Source organism: Mirounga leonina, unplaced genomic scaffold (genome assembly GCF_011800145.1).
Source record: "Mirounga leonina isolate KUSES-001 unplaced genomic scaffold, KU_Mleo_1.0 Mir_95, whole genome shotgun sequence".
NCBI classification, from domain to species: Eukaryota; Metazoa; Chordata; class Mammalia; order Carnivora; family Phocidae; genus Mirounga; species Mirounga leonina.
The window spans coordinates 20222278-20227645 of NW_023270865.1; the positions used below are offsets into that span (position 1 = coordinate 20222278).

General features: G+C 37.8%; 1 long non-coding RNA gene across 2 annotated transcripts in view; it reads left to right on the plus strand.

The window, feature by feature from the left end:
* The first annotated feature begins 4370 nt into the window (after window positions 1–4370).
* LOC118006227 overlaps window positions 4371–5368 on the plus strand; it is a 42400-nt gene continuing 41402 nt past the window's right edge. For both annotated transcript variants that reach the window (XR_004678001.1, XR_004678000.1), the window contains exon 1: window positions 4371–4466. This is a non-coding gene — a long non-coding RNA (uncharacterized LOC118006227). The remainder of the gene's footprint in view (window positions 4467–5368) is intronic.

Here is a 5368-nt window from a genome sequence, read left to right on the forward strand (position 1 = left end):
TCTCATGATCCATCAGATCACAACCTGAGCCAAAACCAAGAGTCGGTCACTTTACCGAGTGAACCACCCAGGCACCCCTCTCTAAGAATTTTAAATACATGAATTTTTACAATTTTCTTTGTAAATGTTGTTTATCTGATTTTGCAGGTATTACATTTTTTATTTGTTTATATCTAGAAGTAGAACTTCCTTGGATGAATGTTAATTTTTTTTTTAAGATTTTATTTATTTATTTGAGAGAGAGAGAATGAGAGAGAGCACATGAGAGGGGGGAGGGCCAGAGGGAGAAGCAGACTCCCTGCCGAGCAGGGAGCCCGATGCGGGACTCGATCCTGGGACTCCAGGACTATGACCTGAGCCGAAGGCAGTCGCTTAACCAACTGAGCCACCCAGGCACCCATGTTAATGTTAATTATTCATTGATTTTATATATATTTTTTGTGGATGGGAAGAATTTCTCCTGCATCAGTTCTGGATTGTATGTCCTTCCTTCCAAGGAATCAAATAGAACTAAATCAAATTCTAGGATGAACATTTGTTATATTTGGTGTTACCTTAAGGAATAGAGTTTTAGTTTTTATATCTTTATAACAGAAATATGCACCTCTCAACTTGTGAAAATGGATTCAAATGATTTAAATAAGATATGAACTTTCATATATAGTGATTGATACGTGATTAATAAGTATTATTAGTAGCCTGAAATTCTTGAGAACATATTCTGAATCCTGTTTATTTTTATTCTCAGTAAGTATTATAGTAACTGTCATGATGTAGGTGGAGTTCCTATTTGTGGAGTGAATAAATGATGGAGAGGAGGAAAAGTTTTGTGTTGTTTTGTTTTTTACATTTATTTAGAAGGAGCGTTAGTCTTTTTAACTTCTTTGACTATGACATTCTTTTTTCTGCTGTATTTTAAAGGATACTTAAATATCATAGTTGAGAGTATTAGTCGGTCATTGGTTGTCAATTCCATGTATTAGAATCATGAGAAAAGACAGAAAAGCTATGAAATCCTGGTCCTCAACTACAGAGTTTTTGATTTAGTTGTTTTCAGGTATGTCTAGCTCATTACATGTAATTCTCGTGGGCAAATTTTTTAAGACAACAATAAAAAATAGGATTAAAAATTAAAACAAGAAAAATACAAAAAGTCTACATATGATCTTTAATACACATGACCAATATATATCTGATTATTTCACAGATACATTAGCATAATTTGAACAATACTTAATAGGCAAGAGAACTTAATTAGATTTTATATATAATAATAGTACAGCAAATATACAGAGAAAAGCTATTAAGAGAAGATGATGAAATAAGCAATAGTGCTATGTTAATTATATTGCAGATTTTAGTTGGGAAAAATTGCTCTAAAGATAATGTTTAAACTGGCATACAATTTATTCTGAAAAATTATATATACCTGCATTTAAAACTTTTGATGATCATTTGAATTAATTTATTATTTATAATCATTTATAATTGTTTATTCAATTTTCTTACTTAAAACTTTTTTGTTGTTATTGCTGGACAACTGATGTACTACAGGCACTGTATTATGTACTGGGGGCACATACTTAATTGAGACTGACACTTCTCTCATGCACGTACATACTAAAAGTAATGATAAATGTTCCACACAATTGTAATCAGTGTTACTAATTTTAGGGTTTATGTTTCAGTAACATTTTATCAGATGTCAATTCTGATAATTATTTGAAAGATACCATAATAAAAGATATAATTACTTGAAAGAACAGAGAAATGATGACAAATTAATTTCCCTTAATAATAGAAACATCTTATTCAGCATATGAAATTAAGAGAATAAAGTGGGTTGTTTATGTCCAACACAGTATATAATTATATATTGTTTTTTATGATAGAATAAATTTTGTACAACTCAGAAAAAGAGAGCTCTCTGAGACTAATCTTAGTTTCCAATGACATATTTGGATCTCCAAAAACCAACTAATTTGGTTATCTTGATAGCATTCTCAAAACATAAGAGAAAGTGATATTTGGAGCCAAGGAAACCTGAGAAATCAGGGGTAATTCTATTTTAATCTAGTTGTATATCCAATTCAATAGATTCTTCTGTTATGATTCTTCTATTATGAATATCTATGCCTACGTATTCAAACAGACATTAGGATCACTGTGGATATGGTCCCACATTATTACATAGTATTTAAGAAATGCTCTGTGATAGGGGCGCCTGGGTGGCTCAGTCGGTTAAGCGTCTGTCTGCCTTTGGCTCAGGTCATGATCTCGGGGTCCTGGGATGGAGCCCTGCATCGGGCTCCTTGCTCAGCAAGGAACCTGACTCTCCCTCTCCCTCTGCCACTCCCTCTGCTTGTGCTCTCTCTCATGCTCTCTCTCAAATAAATAAAATCTTTTAAAAAAAAAGAAAGAAATGCTCGCTGGTATCATAGACTTGGGTGCTGGGATAGGCAGAATTCTAAAAATAACCCCCAATGGCCCTTCCCTTGTAAAATCACCCCATTACCTGTGGGCAGAATTTACAAATAGGACTGGATATTTCTCCGATTATGTTACATTACATGGCAAAAGTGTGCAGATGTAATAAACATTGTAAGTTAACCTTAAAATAGTGAGATTAGTTGGGTTGGCCTAATCAAATCACAAAGCCCTTTAAAAACAGAGTTTTCTCTGGCTGGTGGCAGAATGAAAATTAGATTATAGGTATGAGAAGAATGGTCCATTGCTGCCTTTGAAGGTGAAAAGGGCCATGTGAGAAGGAATACAGGCAGCCTCTAGGGGTGGAGAATGGCCTCTGCTGACAGCTGGCCAAAAATGGATACGGCAGATTTAAAGTCACAAGAAACTATATTCTGTTAACAGTCTAAATAAATGTGGAAGCAGATTCTTCTCCAGAGCTTCTAAGCAAGTGCCTGGCACTGCCAATACATTGATTTTAGCCTGACTGGAAGAGAACTCAGAGCATCAGATCCAATTCTGACCTCACTGTGACACAATAAATGGGTATTGCTTTACTCCTTTAAGTTTGTGATAGTTATAGACCAAGAGAAAACTGATACAGGTATGAATCCAGCTTCTGCCACTTCGTCGATGTACAAATAGGGTAACTGAAGGAGAATAAATGATGTCTATCTAGCTAATATAGTATGGCGGATGCAGAGAGGGGACAATATGGCTGAAATGCATAGCATATCTGGAACATAACAATAAATAAAATGAGCCGAGAAGGAAAACATGGACCTTTACTTTGGATGAATCATTTATTACACATAAGAAGAAAATTTTTTTTTTTTTAAAGATTTTTTTTTTTTTTTTAATTCATGAGAGACAGAGCGAGAGAGAAAGGCAGAGGGAGAAGCAGGCTCCCAAGGGGCAGGGAGCCCGATGCGGGACTCGATCCCAGGACCCCGGGATCATGACCTGAGCCGAAGGCAGACGCTTAACGACTGAGCCACCCAGGCGCCCAAGAAGAAAATTTTAAACTAGTGAATCTTTAAAATTTTTTTAATGCTAAACATTTCCTGTTTATTATTTATTTACTATTTATTTATTTATTTATATTTTGAGAGAGGGCGCGGGGGTGGGGGGCGCACAGCGAGAGAGGGAGAGAATCTTAAGCAGGCTCTGCTCAGCAGGGAGCCCCACTCGGGGCTTCATCTCAGGGCCCTGAGATCAGGAACTGAGCCAAAATCAAGAACGGGAGGCTTAACCAACTGAGCCACGCAGGTGCCCAACATTTCCTTGTTTTTTTTTTTTTTTTTTTTTTTTTAACACTAAACATTTCCTACTCCATTTTCCAAACTAAGTTTTCCAAACTAAGATAACATTTATCAAATTACTTTTATTTAACCTATAGTTTAGAGTAATCCCGACTGCTTCTAAATCCCAGAAAAGCCGCTAATTTGGAAAGTGTACACAATAATAATAGACACAACAATACCAACGTAAAGCAACAAAAACCAACAGTATGTGCTGGCATAGGCCAGCGCAAGAGAACTCCCTATGCGTTCATTCATTCAATTCTCGCCGTTCACTCATTTGCGCTTTTTGTATATTAACCCCTAGCAGCTTGATGTAGTGTTAAAAGGTAAACTGGGGCACAGTAAACATCTAAAGACTTAGGTTGCACATCGACCCATTTGAATCGCCTACCGCGTCTAACCTCAACCACGCGCCGGAGCTGGGGAAAGACTTTGACGGAGAAAAGGCACAAGCGAAGCAAGGGCATCACTGATTGGCTACAGCTGCTTAAAGACTAGATAGCGGTTTGTGATTGGTTGCCTTGAGGTTCCGGGTTCGTAACTTCGAGGCGTTTGCGGCTCAGATTTGGCTTGTGTACGTCAGCCGCCAAAGTGTGAGGGTCACCGCAAGCTAATGGTCTTGTTTGATTAACTTGAACAAAAATGGAGAAACTGAGGAGCAGAGAGATTTAATAAGTGGCACAAGACTGCACAGAGGTGAGTTTTGAACTGAAGTCCCTGCTGGTTAATTGGGTCTTGGAACGTTTTCCGAGGGGTAAGAGGCAACTATCGTATGGGAATTGAGTTAAATTGTTGTAGGACACCCAGCTGGTGTTGCAGAATTGCTTGGTTTAAGGAAAAGCACGCATTTGGTGGCCGGAGCCGGGAAACGTTGAGGGTGGTAGTGGAGGACAAACCCAGAAAGGTATTTTTCCTCTGTGATGTTTAATATTTACCATAGTGCTTAGCAAAATATCGGTGCATTATAAGTTCCTATATGTCATTGAGTAAATTTTAAGATATGAAGTAGATGATGTAATAATTATTATAAAACAATTGCTAATACATTGATAGAGACTTGAAAAAACATTTCAAATAATAAAATTATATATATATATATAAACATACACACTCTGTGTCAAACCTAACATGGCTTATCCATTAAAATTTATATTTAGGGGCGCCTGGGTGGCTCAGTCGTTAAGCGTCTGCCTTCGGCTCAGGTCATGATCCGAGGGTCCTGGGATCGAGCCCCGCATCGGGCTCCCTGCTCGGCGGGAAGCCTGCTTCTCTCTCTCCCACTCCCTCTGCTTGTGTTCCCTCTCTCATTGTGTCTCTCTCTGTCAAATAAATAAATAAAATCTTAAAAAAAAACTTTATTATAGAAATAATGGAATTTAGTAATTATGCAGATTTACCTGAAATTTCATCTATTTTTCTGGTTTCTAACATTTGTCATGTTCCACTAGAATTTTCAGTTAAAAGCTAGCTGGAGGGCGCCTGGCTGGCTCAGTTGGTTAAGCGACTGCCTTCAGCTCAGGTCATGATCCCAGGGTCCTGGGATCGAGTCCGGCATCGGGCTCCTTGCTCTGCGGGGAGCCTGCTTCTCCCTCTCCCTC